Source organism: Lampris incognitus, chromosome 4, assembly GCF_029633865.1.
Source record: "Lampris incognitus isolate fLamInc1 chromosome 4, fLamInc1.hap2, whole genome shotgun sequence".
In the NCBI taxonomy this organism is placed as follows: Eukaryota; Metazoa; Chordata; class Actinopteri; order Lampriformes; family Lampridae; genus Lampris; species Lampris incognitus.
The window spans coordinates 50037588-50050317 of NC_079214.1; positions in this window are offsets into that span (position 1 = coordinate 50037588).

The following is a 12730-nucleotide window of genomic DNA, read 5'->3' on the forward strand; positions in this document are numbered from 1 at the left end:
TACTTGCATATACGTATGAAAACTCTGCACCCTAAGAACTATGCCTTGGCTTACTGATGAGACGTGTCCTCTTAAATAGTTTTGCAGAAAATGAGCATAAATGGCATATACCCAAACTTGAGGTTCCTCACATTGCATAGCAATGACAGCCTGCTAAATTATAAGCCTGCGTTATCAGCAGCTAAAACTGCATATTTCTCTACAGCAACAAATATAACTCAAAATGTCTTTTTCATGCCATAAAAATGTTGAGGGGCAATCTCCTGCTTGCAATGAATTCTGATCCCATCCCAGTTTTATTGCTGGATCCTAGACTACAGCAACCTTTGACAGTATCAGCTATGGTATATGAGATTGCCTTGAGGACTATGTATGCATTTCTGCATTGATTCTTTCTAGGCATCTCTTTCATGACTAAAATCTTATTTATAGGAGAGAACTTGATGATAATAAGATATATGATAATGTTACCTCTAATACTCGTTGGTGCTCTTGGTGGTGTTACCTGAGTTCAGTTCTTCGATTTTTGTTATTCTCTTTGTATATGCTACCATCTGACAGTGCTATTCACAGTTATTGAATCAGTTTCCATTGCTATACAGACAACACTCGTGTGTACCTATGAAGTAAAATTATCCCTCAATTCATAAATTTAGAGGCATGCTTTTCTTCACGTATCTTGATAGCTGTGTAATTTCCCAGTTAAAAAGTTCAGTGTTTCTTTTGAGCTGATTCTTTTTACTTTTTCCACCCTCTAACTTTACTAAAATTCAATCTATCCCACCGGTTGCTGATGCTAAGACCCCTTTCTAAGTGTTTGTTTTATACAGAGTATATTATACCATCGTCCTTTTCTCTTGTCTGCACTAAACTTGCATCAAGGACCTCCAGATGGCACACAATATCACTTTTATAATCCAATCTAAAACTAGAGTTTGAATATATTACACCCATCTTAACCTCCCTTCACTCACTCCCTATCAATGCTAGAGCTAACTTTAACATGAAAAAATGAAATGAAAGCCACTTAATTTTGTCATTGTATGGTTCCACTGAAATTTGTCTTCTGCATTTAACCCATCCTATTGTATAGGAGCAGTGGGCAGCTGCAGCACCCGGAGACCAACTCCAGTTCTTCTTTCCATTGCCTTGCTCACGGGCACAGACAGGCGTATGAACCCTAACATGCATGTCTTTTTGATGGTGGGAGGAAACTGGAGCACCTGGAGGAAACCTACACAGACACGGGGAGAACATGCAAACTTCACACAGAAAGGACCTGGGACAGCCTGGGGTTCGAACCCAGGACCTTCTTGCCTTGAGGCAACAGTGTTAACCATTGGGCCACCTGCTAGCATCTAAACATATTACTGCTAATAGTACATTAAATATTATATGGTTTTTCTCTGTCTTATCTGTCAATTCTTGTAATGCCTTATGTACCGCCCTCCTCTCCCAAGGCACAGACTGCCTCTAAATTCACAGAGTTACTCAGAGGAGCTGATAAATTTGTAGTCTCCTTAAAATCTATCTTATGTCCGGGTGGCGTGGCGGTCTATTCTGTTGCCTACCAACACAGGAATCAATGGTTTGAATCCACGCGTTACCGCCGGCTTGGTCGGGTGTCCTTACAGACACAATGGGCCGTGTCTGTGGCTAGGGAGCCAGATGTGGGTATGTGTCCTGGTCGCTGCACTAGCGCCTCCTCTGGTCAGTTGGGGTGCCTGTTCAGGAGAAAGGGGGAGGTGGGGGGAATAGCGTGATCCTCCCATGTGCTACGTTCCCCTGGCGAAACTCTTCACTGTCAGGTGAAAAGAAGCGGCTGGTTACTCCACATGTATTGCAGGAGGCATGTGGTAGTCTGCAGCCTTCTCCGGATCAGTAAAGAGGGTGTAACAGAGATCGGGACAGCTTGGAAGAGTGGGGTAATTGATCAGATACAATTAGAGAGAAAAAGGGGGGGTGTGTATTTCAAAACCCACTCATTATCAGAATCAGAATCAGAACATTTGGCTACCTGTTAAAGGTCCAACAAAAGGGTAACACTGCCAACAAAATGCACAACACAGGATTGGAACCTGCTATCAATCCTAAATGGATTGACAGGTCTCTTAATATGAGGACTTACACTAAACAACAACTCAGTCTAATTTCCTAATGTTTTCTCATGCTGTAAAAGGTTTTACATCGGCCATATCTGTTAACATTAGAGCAAAATAAGCCCATATCTTCAATTATGATAGGTTGAGAGAGACACAAAATGCTTCTTTTGGTTGACAAATAAAATTCTTCAATCGTGTATGTAAATATACCTCAGTTTTATTTTCTATGGTCAAATAAATTACAGACTGGGCCTTTAATGCTAAGTCAGTCAGCCTTGTTGATGCTTATCCATAATATCTCCATTTTGGGAGTGTGTCAGTCACAATGCAAGGTAAGTTTAGTCTTTCTTGATATCCCTAAAATAAAGGTCCCTCTGATCGGACCCCCTGTACTTCCCTGAGCACTTTCGCATCCTTCTAACTCACTCCCTGTCTATCTGTGTGATTGCTTTGAATGTATGAGTTCACCTGTCTGTGTCTGGGCTGCCTCTTATCCTGTCTTTTCAGGACTAAAGCTTGTGCTGCTCAGAGGCAGTGGGGCAGTGGGTAGGTATGAGGCTTCTGTCTGCACTGCATCCTATGTTTCCTCTGACATCCTATGTTACCACTCTCGAGACTCTTGTCTGCTTTTTTTTTTTGTAGGCTTTCCCCCCCTTTTTCTCCCCAGTTGTACTTAGCCAATTACCCCACTCTTCTGGGCCATCTCGGTCGCTGCTCCACCTCCTCTGCCAATCCAGGAAGGCTGCAGACCACCACATGCCTCCTCCGATACATGTGGCGTCGCCTGCCGCTTCTTTTCACCTGACAGTGAGGAGTTTCTCCAGGGGAACGTAACACGTGGGAGGATCACGGTACTCCCCCCAGTTCCCCCTCCCCCCCCGAACAGGCGCCCCGACCGACCAGAGGAGGCGCTAGTGCAGTGACCAGGACGCATACCCACATCCGGCTTCCCACCCACAGACACGGCCAATTGTGTCTGTAGGGACGCCCAACCAAGCCGGAGGTAACACGGGCATTTAAACCGGTGTTCCCTGTGTTGGTAGGCAACGGAATAGACCACCACACCACCCGAACACCTCTTGTCTGCCTTTTATTTCATTTTTTTTCTTCATGACTAATTCCTCTTCATTTGTGACAGGTCCAGTCATGCATCATTCTCTCTGACTGTGTGAAGGATGTGCCTGGGTCTGTCTCCTGCATGTTTAAGAGCGCTTCTCTTTTTTCTTTTTTTTTATTCAGGGTTCTGTGGCACTCAGTTGGTAATCTGCATGGGACCATTTTGCTTTCTGGTGACTGAATTCTTCGTGAGCTTCTGCATGCAATAGTGTCTTAACGTCCAGTTTTCTTTTGGCTCTCACTAAATGTTGCCGTAAAGTGTTTTGCTCACAGATGTGTGACTGCATTATCTACTGGGCCCACTCGCCACTGTACCTTTATCTGGCCCAGAAGAGAGATCCCTCCTCTGATGCTCGTCCTGAAGTTTCTCCAATTTCTTTCCTGTCAATACTTTTTCTGTGGAGTTTTTCCTTGTCCATAATGAGGGTCAAAGGACAGAGGATGTTGTTCATTGTTGTTCACTATATCTACCTTTTTCACTGTATTAATGTTGAGCCATCTAAGACTACAGCTGTGATTTAGCCATACAAACAAATTTAGGGAGTGCAAGGTCAGGGCCAGAGCAGCAGAAGAAGAAGTAGGCTTCCAACAGACGGGAAGGTTTTTCATTCAAATGTTGGACTGGCTAAAGAAATGAGACTGAATACGACAAACTGCTGTTCAACAACTACAGTCAATGTGCCTTACTTAAGGCTCTTCACCCCATTTGCCCCAGGAGAGGTCAGTGACCAACAGAATTTAGTTCTATTGTGCATAATCCAGAAACGACTGTATATATGGAGCCATGTGAAAGCAGAGCAGCTGGTGCTGAACAAGAGATGCATGCTACTTGTCCAATCATTCTTCACTGGAAGAAAGCAATAGAATAATTAGATGTCACCATTATTCCCGTGTTCTTTCATGTAAATGTATGATAGAGGGTTGTTAGGGAGAGAAGTAAAGACCAGGTAGAGAGGTCCCTCTGCATGCTCTCTGCTCCTCCATCCAGCCCTGCAGTGGTGAGCCATCTGTGCTTGGTGTTAACATCTGGCAGGCTGCTACCAGGGCTCTGGCTCCGTATTCCCTCACAGCTGGCTGCCAGGCGGCTGAAGGAGATTGATAACATCCTCCGCACACCGCTGTTCTGCTGAGGTGACGAAGGCATGGACAGGGTAGCATCAAGACTGTCCTTGTGTCCCCATTGTTAACGGGTTTGAACATGTTTGCATGTACATTTTAGTAGGAGATGGCCTTCTATGTGCATATCTACTGTGCCTGTGAGAGTGTGTATTATTTTTCTGTCTTACGTGTGTACATTTCCGCTTTTCATGTCCTTTTATGTGTGTGTGTGTGTGTGTGTGTGTGTGTGTGTGTGTGTGTGTGTGTGTGTGTGTGTGTGTGTGTGTGTGTGTGTGTGTGTCTATGCCTGTTTGTGTCTGCACACGTGAGTGAATGGTGGCAATGCAGGGCTTTCAATAGGCATGGCAACATACCTGCACACACACACACACACACACACACACACACACACACACACACACACACACACACACACACACACACACACACACACACACAGCCACCGTTCTCACACACCTCTTCATTGTCAGCAGTCCATCGAACCCATATGGTGAATAACAGCTGGAGGAGAGAGAGCAAGCGACCGAGCGAGGGGCCCATACAAATGTATGCCACATGTTTGTGTTGCCAAGACTATGACCCCTTAACCTCGAGCCTAATTCCTAACCAGTTGAGGAAACACAATCTAATGGATGATCCGTGTAGAAGTGAAACTTTGTCTGGTGGCTGATAAACACTGGCCATATTTTTGTCCTCATCTACTATGCAGGGGCCACAGAGAAGCGAAGGGCCAGTGTGGGAGCACAGCCATAGAGGGGGAAACCTCACAACACATCTACACTGTCTCTAGTCCAACATGACTGAGTCACTTACTGAAACAATATTTCACTGGCCAATGAGAGCCTAATGAGTAAATGTTGGGGGTATGAAGAAAGGGAAGCTTTTTTTTTATTTCTACGACACCTTTTTAAAATTCTGCAGTAGGGTTTAAACAAGTTTCAGGGACCCAAGGTTCATCAGTTGGCTAATATTTACCATAAACAGCTGCTTGTTTCCATACCACTGAAAATTCTCTTGTGAAAAAAAAAAAAATCACAAAACAGCAAAGTCCAATTTTGGTTCTGTTGCTGCAACCTAAAAGTGAGAGAGAGTAAACTTGCAAATATCACAGGTTCAAATCCTGTCTGGTAAAAGCTAGCTGGAGGATGGAGAGAGAGAAACACTTGAACGGTGGTCTAGAGTCAGACTGAACCCCAAGCTGCTACTAGGTAGTCAATGGTGAAATATTGTGACTGTACACGAATGCTCCCAGGGGCAAGTCTTTGCATATCGTTGTGCAACTAAAACCCAATTCCCAGTTTTGCAACCACTGCTCTAAAGCAGCAGCAGATGTGATGCGGTTAGGCAGTTGGCCCATCACAGCAGAGGACACAGCACAGGTTGAGGACCATGGACTCTGAACCCACCAAAATAATAGGCCCCATAAGTGTTGTATAATGCCCCAGTGAGTGGTGGTGGGGACTGAAAAGGTCCTGACAGCGGGGAGTAAATCACAGACACCATTGTTGACACTCAGGGGGGTCACAAGTGTGTGCTTAACCTTTGACCTTTTGACTGCATGTTTTACGTATCCAGCTTATATATATATATATATATATATATATATATATATAACTATATAAAACAGGCTTGTACTGTCTCATGAAGAATTTACTTGAATCACTGGATTATATGTATTGTGGCAGGATGAGGAAAAAACACAGGAGACGAAGGCGAGTTTGCTGTTTATTCCTCAGCTCCAAAACCAAACTCCAGCAGGAACAACCCTGCACCAGCAAGCCCGGGAACGTAAACCACGCCCCCAGCGCACAATCCTGCTGGGTGAGAGGCATAGCCCCTAGTGTCTGCCACACAGCCCCCCCCCCCCGAACACCCAGAAGGGACTCCTAGAAAGAAAATTAGTGTCTCACTGGAGGCTTAAGCAGCCTGCCATAACGGCTGCGCCGTCCCTCAGCCGAAACAGTAGGTGAAACACTGTCCAAAGTCGGCTGAGAAGCAGAACGCTGAACCCGTGAAGACACTGCCGGGGTCCCTAGTGCCGCCACAGTATACACTACCGTTCAAAAGTTTGGGATCACCCAAACAATTTCGTGTTTTCCATGAAAAGTCACATTTATTCACCATCATATGTTGTGAAATGAATAGAAAATAGAGTCAAGACATTGACAAGGTTAGAAATAATGATTTGTATTTGAAATAAGATTTTTTTTACATCAAACTTTGCTTTCGTCAAAGAATCCTCCATTTGCAGCAATTACAGCATTGCAGACCTTTGGCATTCTAGCTGTTAATTTGTTGAGGTAATCTGGAGAAATTGCACCCCACGCTTCCAGAAGCAGCTCCCACAAGTTGGATTGGTTGGATGGGCACTTCTTTGAGCAGATTGAGTTTCTGGAGCATCACATTTGTGGGGTCAATTAAACGCTCAAAATGGCCAGAAAAAGAGAACTTTCATCTGAAACTCGACAGTCTATTCTTGTTCTTAGAAATGAAGGCTATTCCATGCGAGAAATTGCTAAGAAATTGAAGATTTCCTACACCGGTGTGTACTACTCCCTTCAGAGGACAGCACAAACAGGCTCTAACAGGTACTATTTAATGAAGATGCCAGTTGGGGACCTGTGAGGCGTCTGTTTCTCAAACTAGAGACTCTAATGTACTTATCTTCTTGCTCAGTTGTGCAACGCGGCCTCCCACTTCTTTTTCTACTCTGGTTAGAGCCTGTTTGTGCTGTCCTCTGAAGGGAGTAGTACACACCTGTGTAGGAAATCTTCAATTTCTTAGCAATTTCTCGCATGGAATAGCCTTCATTTCTAAGAACAAGAATAGACTGTCGAGTTTCAGATGAAAGTTCTCTTTTTCTGGCCATTTTGAGCGTTTAATTGACCCCACAAATGTGATGCTCCAGAAACTCAATCTGCTCAAAGAAGTGCCCATCCAACCAATCCAACTTGTGGGAGCTGCTTCTGGAAGCGTGGGGTGCAATTTCTCCAGATTACCTCAACAAATTAACAGCTAGATTGCCAAAGGTCTGCAATGCTGTAATTGCTGCAAATGGAGGATTCTTTGACGAAAGCAAAGTTTGATGTAAAAAAAATCTTATTTCAAATACAAATCATTATTTCTAACCTTGTCAATGTCTTGACTCTATTTTCTATTCATTTCACAACATATGGTGGTGAATAAGTGTGACTTTTCATGGAAAACACAAAATTGTTTGGGTGATCCCAAACTTTTGAACGGTAGTGTATATATATATATATATATATATATATATATATATATATATATATATATATATATATATATATATATATTAGCATTAGCAGCTGATGAGTGCGAGACACATGAAACAGGCCTGTACTGCTATGCATTAAAATCTTTTTTCCTGTATCCGTGTTGATATATATTTTCAAATGTTCTTTCTTATAAGATATACATAATATAATGTATAATATATGTTCTTTCTTGTTCTTTCCCGTGTAACTTTATTGACAGCTGATGATTGCTACTGGCATGAAACAGGCTTGTACTGTCTCATAAAGAATTGACTTGACTCACTGGATATATATATATATATATATATATATATATATATATATATATATATATATATATATATATACATACACAGGAAGAAAGAGCATAAGAAGCCATAGAAATACCAAGGGTTGAGGGAAGAACTAGATCAGATGTGGAAGGTGAAATCCACTGTAGTCCCAGTGGTAATAGGAGCACTAGGGGTTGTAACCCCCAAACTGGGAGAGTGGCTCCAGCAGATTCCAGGAACAACATCTGAGGTCTCTGTCCAGAAGAGTGCGGTCCTAGGAACAGCTAAGATACTGTGCAGAACCCTCAAACTCCCAGGCCTCTGGTAGAGGACCCGAGCTTGAGGAAGACACACACCGCCAGAAAAAGGGTGAGAGGGAGATTTTTTTTTTAAATTGGGACGAGGTGACCAAGTGGTTAAGGTGATGGAGTACTAATCTATTGTGCTCTGCATGTGTGGGTTTGAATCCCATACTTGTCAGAAGTTGATCTTATATATATATATAAAAGCCTGACTAAGTTAGAGCCTGAGTAATTGGTTTTTTATTTTTCCTCTGAATTAATACTGCCTGTTTTCCATTGGTACAGAGTTGAGGTGCCAACAAGCATGACTGATTTTATTTTAGCATTACACCCTCTATGTGCAAAAACAGCAGGTGGATTGTATTTCTGTGAAACAGTACCCAGGGATAAGTCATGATCCTTTTTCAATTTCGCCTTTTCAATCCAGCTCAGACGTGATGGCGAGGAGACAGGTTAAAGGGGGATTTCAAGTCTTGAGACAACTGATAGATGGGTTGTGCAAGACGGCTTGCAATTTCTCTGTGGTGTTTTCAGTAAGTATGCAATTATTGACATACATGCAAGATGTCATTGAATATATACAACCATATGTATTTAATGATATGTTACTAGATGCTTTGGGTAGGTGATAAAATATAAAAAGAACAAAACAATGACGCCATATTGATGAAAAAAAATAATAAAAAAGAAAATAGAGCTAATTTTTATTTTCATAAACCAGAGAAAAACATCCCACATCAATGTGTGATGAAGAAAATATCGCTCAGTAAGGAATCAGTGGGTGGCAGAGTGGCCCATAGAGTAACTTGTAATCGAATGGTTGAAGGCCCGACTGCTAAAACCTGGCACCTTACACATTATAACTTATCGACACTTTGATATATGACACCATGGGATGAGAATGCAGTGGAATGTCTATCGACAGCCCCAATTCCTGCCGAAGTGTCCTCGAGCAAGGCACTAAACTCCCTGCCTGTTTAGGCATTTTAAATCAGGGTGGATGACAGCGTTTTTTCATATGACTGCATTGTTTATCATGAATGTTGTGGTCAAACTGACCTTCATAAAAGTCTGTATTCCACCATTAACCAAGGACACATTGGGTGAACTAAACAAGCAAAATAAAGAAGAAGCAGCCACCCGTTATGCAGGTCCCTCCACAACCTGCGATACGACGTTCACGAGGAATAGCATCGAGACGCAGCGTAATGCTATATGTTTATAAAGTAGACACTTGACAAGAGGGGGCAGCTGACCTGACATTGACAGTTAATCCACTCTAATAGAAACCCCGTCATGGCTGTCAGCAGGGGTCTGGAGTGTCTCCATCCAATCCCTCTGACACCCCCCCCCTCCGACAAACTACTCTATCGCGCATGTTCAAACACTACCAGAGTCTGAATAAAATTGTTTTGCGTGAAACACACCTCCCCACTGCTGATGAACACATAATGCACCCTCTATACATAAATCAGCAGATTTTAATAGGGCAACCGACACTTTGCAACCAAGGGGAGTGCAGGCGTGGGCAGGATGAAAGGGGGAGTACACGGAGCTACTGAAGAGGTGCCTGCAGGGCCAGGTGCCATGCTGGGTGGTAACGGGCATGACACATTTGGTGGCACGAATTCATTTATTTCTTAATAAGGCTCAGCTTACCAGAGTTGCGGTGACCTACCAGTATGCACACGTTGTGTAAAATACATTGTGTTCTACAGTTATTAGTGGACACAAGGGACATTTGTCGGAGAAGAAAGAGTGAAGTAAAAAAGAGAGATTGTTAAAATTAGGTTGCAACAAACAAAAGATCGCGTAATCACCTTTTGAATCATCTGGCAAAACAAAGTAAATGCCAATTGTCCGTGCGGGTAAGGTGTTCAAACTGTGCTGTGAAAATGGAGGAGAGGTCATTTTATGGCACAGCGAGGAGAGTAAGTCACCAGGCTCTGTAGGGCATGAGGAGGCAATGGCGGTCCATTCTTTAATTTTCTCAATATAGTGAAATGTTTCCTGTTACAGTCGGTAACAGATTTCTGATTATTTTGTTGCTAGGCCTAAAACAGAAGAGAAAATAACTGAATACCTTTATGGTGTATTTAAACAAGGTTGTTTTATTTGTTTTGGGGTTTTTTTCCTGCTATGTAACAAAAACCAAACGACAGAAAAGAGCACAGAAATAAGCGACAACAAACAAAGTTGAAATAAACGGCAGCATAAAGCCAAATCTCCCTTGAGAATTTCACATTTTAGATGGGTTAAATGAATGCTGAGAAAAACAAAACAAGCAAAACAAAACAGCAACTTCACACTTTGTCAAGTAAAGAAGCAGTTGGAGATGATGCTCCAAGCACATTTTGCCTCTTCAGTATATATATATATATATATATATATATATATATATATATATATATATATATATATATATATACATAAACACACACACACACACACATAGTACATATAACTTTGTTAAAAGAAACACTCAACGGTAGGAAAAGTGCTCAACAAATAAGGAGCAAAATAATCCCGTGAGTCAAGTCAGGTAAATTCTTTATGAGACAGTACAAACCTGTTTCATGCCTCTTTCAGCTGCTCCCATCAGGGTTTGCCATGGTGGATCATCTGTTTCCATCTCTTCCTGTCCTCTGCATCTTCCTCTTGTCACACCAGCCACCTGCATGTCTTCCCTCACCACGTCGATAAACCTCCTCTTTGGCCTTCCTCTTTACCTATTTCCTGGCAGCTCCATCTTCAGCATCCTTCTCCCAATATACCCAGCATCTCTCCTCCACACATGTCGAAAGCATCTCAATCTTGCCTCTCTTGCTTTGTCTCCAAATCGTCCAACCTGAGCTGTCCCTCTAATATACTCATTCCTAATCCTGTCCTTCTTCATCACTCCCAATGAAAATCTTAACTTCATCAACTCTGCCACCTCCAGTTCTGCCTGCTGTCTTTGCATCAGTGCCACCATCTCCAGACCATATAACAGAGCTGGTCTCACAACCATCTTGTAAACCTTCCCTTTAACTTTTGCTGGGACCTTTCTGTCATAAATCACTCCTGACACTCTTCTCCACCCACTCCACCCTGCCTGCACTCTCTTCTTCACCTCTCTTCTGCACACCACGTTTCTTTGAACAGTTGACTCCAAGTATTGAAACTCATATGCCTTCATCACCTCTACTCCTCGTATCCTCACCATTCCACTGTCCTCCCTCTTGTTCAATCATAGGTATTCTGTCTTGCTCCTACTGACTTCCATTCCTCTTCTCTCCAGTGCATACCTCCACCTCTCCAGACTCCCCTCATTCTGCTCCCTACTCTCACTACAGATCACAATGTCATCCACGGACATCATAGTCCACGGAGACTCCTGCCTGATCTCGTCTGTCAACCTGTCTATCACCATTGCAAACAAGAAAGGGCTCAGAGCTGATCCTTGATGTAATCCCACCTCCAACTTAAACCCATCCGTCATTCCAACGGCACACCTCATCACTGTCACACTGCCCTCATACATATCCTGCACCACTCTTAACATACTTCTCTGCCACTCCCGACTTCCTCATACAATACCACACCTCCTCTCTCGTCACCCTGTCATAGGCTCTCTCTAAATCCAGAAAGACACAATGTAACTCCTTCTGACCTTCTCTATACTTCTCCATCAACACTCTCAAAGCAAACAACACATCTGTAGTGCTCTCTCCTGGGATGAAACCATGCTGCTGTTTGCTAATCATCTCCTTTCCTCTTAAACTACCTTCGACTATTCTTTCCTCTTCATGCTGTGGCTGATCACCTTGATACCGCTGTAGTTACTAGAGCTCTGCATATCACCCTCACTCTTGAAGATCTGTGCTTCTTCTCCACTCCTTAGGCATCCTCTCACTTTCCAAGATTGTGTTAAACAATCTAGTTAAAAACTCCACTGTCATCTCTCCTCAACACCTCCATGCCTCCACAGATATGTCATCTGGACCAACTGCCTTCATCACCTTGTTGCCTTCGCCTTTGCCTTCGCCACCTTCACCTTCACCTTTGCCACCTCTCTCTTTGCCTTACGCTGCATCACCTTGTACTCCTGTCTACTTTCTTTATCTTTGGTTATCCCACTTCTTCTTCACCAACCTCTTCCTCCATATACTTTCCTATACTTCCTCATTCCATCACCATGTCTCCTTGTCTTCCTTCCTCTGTCCAAATGACACACTAAGTACCTTCCTAGCTGTCCCCCTCACCATTTCTGCAGTGGTTGCCCAGCCATCCAGCAACTCTTCACTACCACCCAGTGCCTGTCTTAACTCCTCCCTGAACTCCACACCACAGTCTTCCTTCTTCAACTTCCGCCATTTGGTCCTTGGCTCTGCCTTCACTCTCTTCCTCTTCTTGATCGACAAAGTCATCCTACAGATCACCATCCGATGCTGCCTTGCTACATTCTCCCCTGTCACCACCTTGTAATCTCAAATCTCTTTCAAATTGCAGATCCTGCATAAGATATAGTCCACCTGTGTGCACCTTCCTCCCCTCTTATA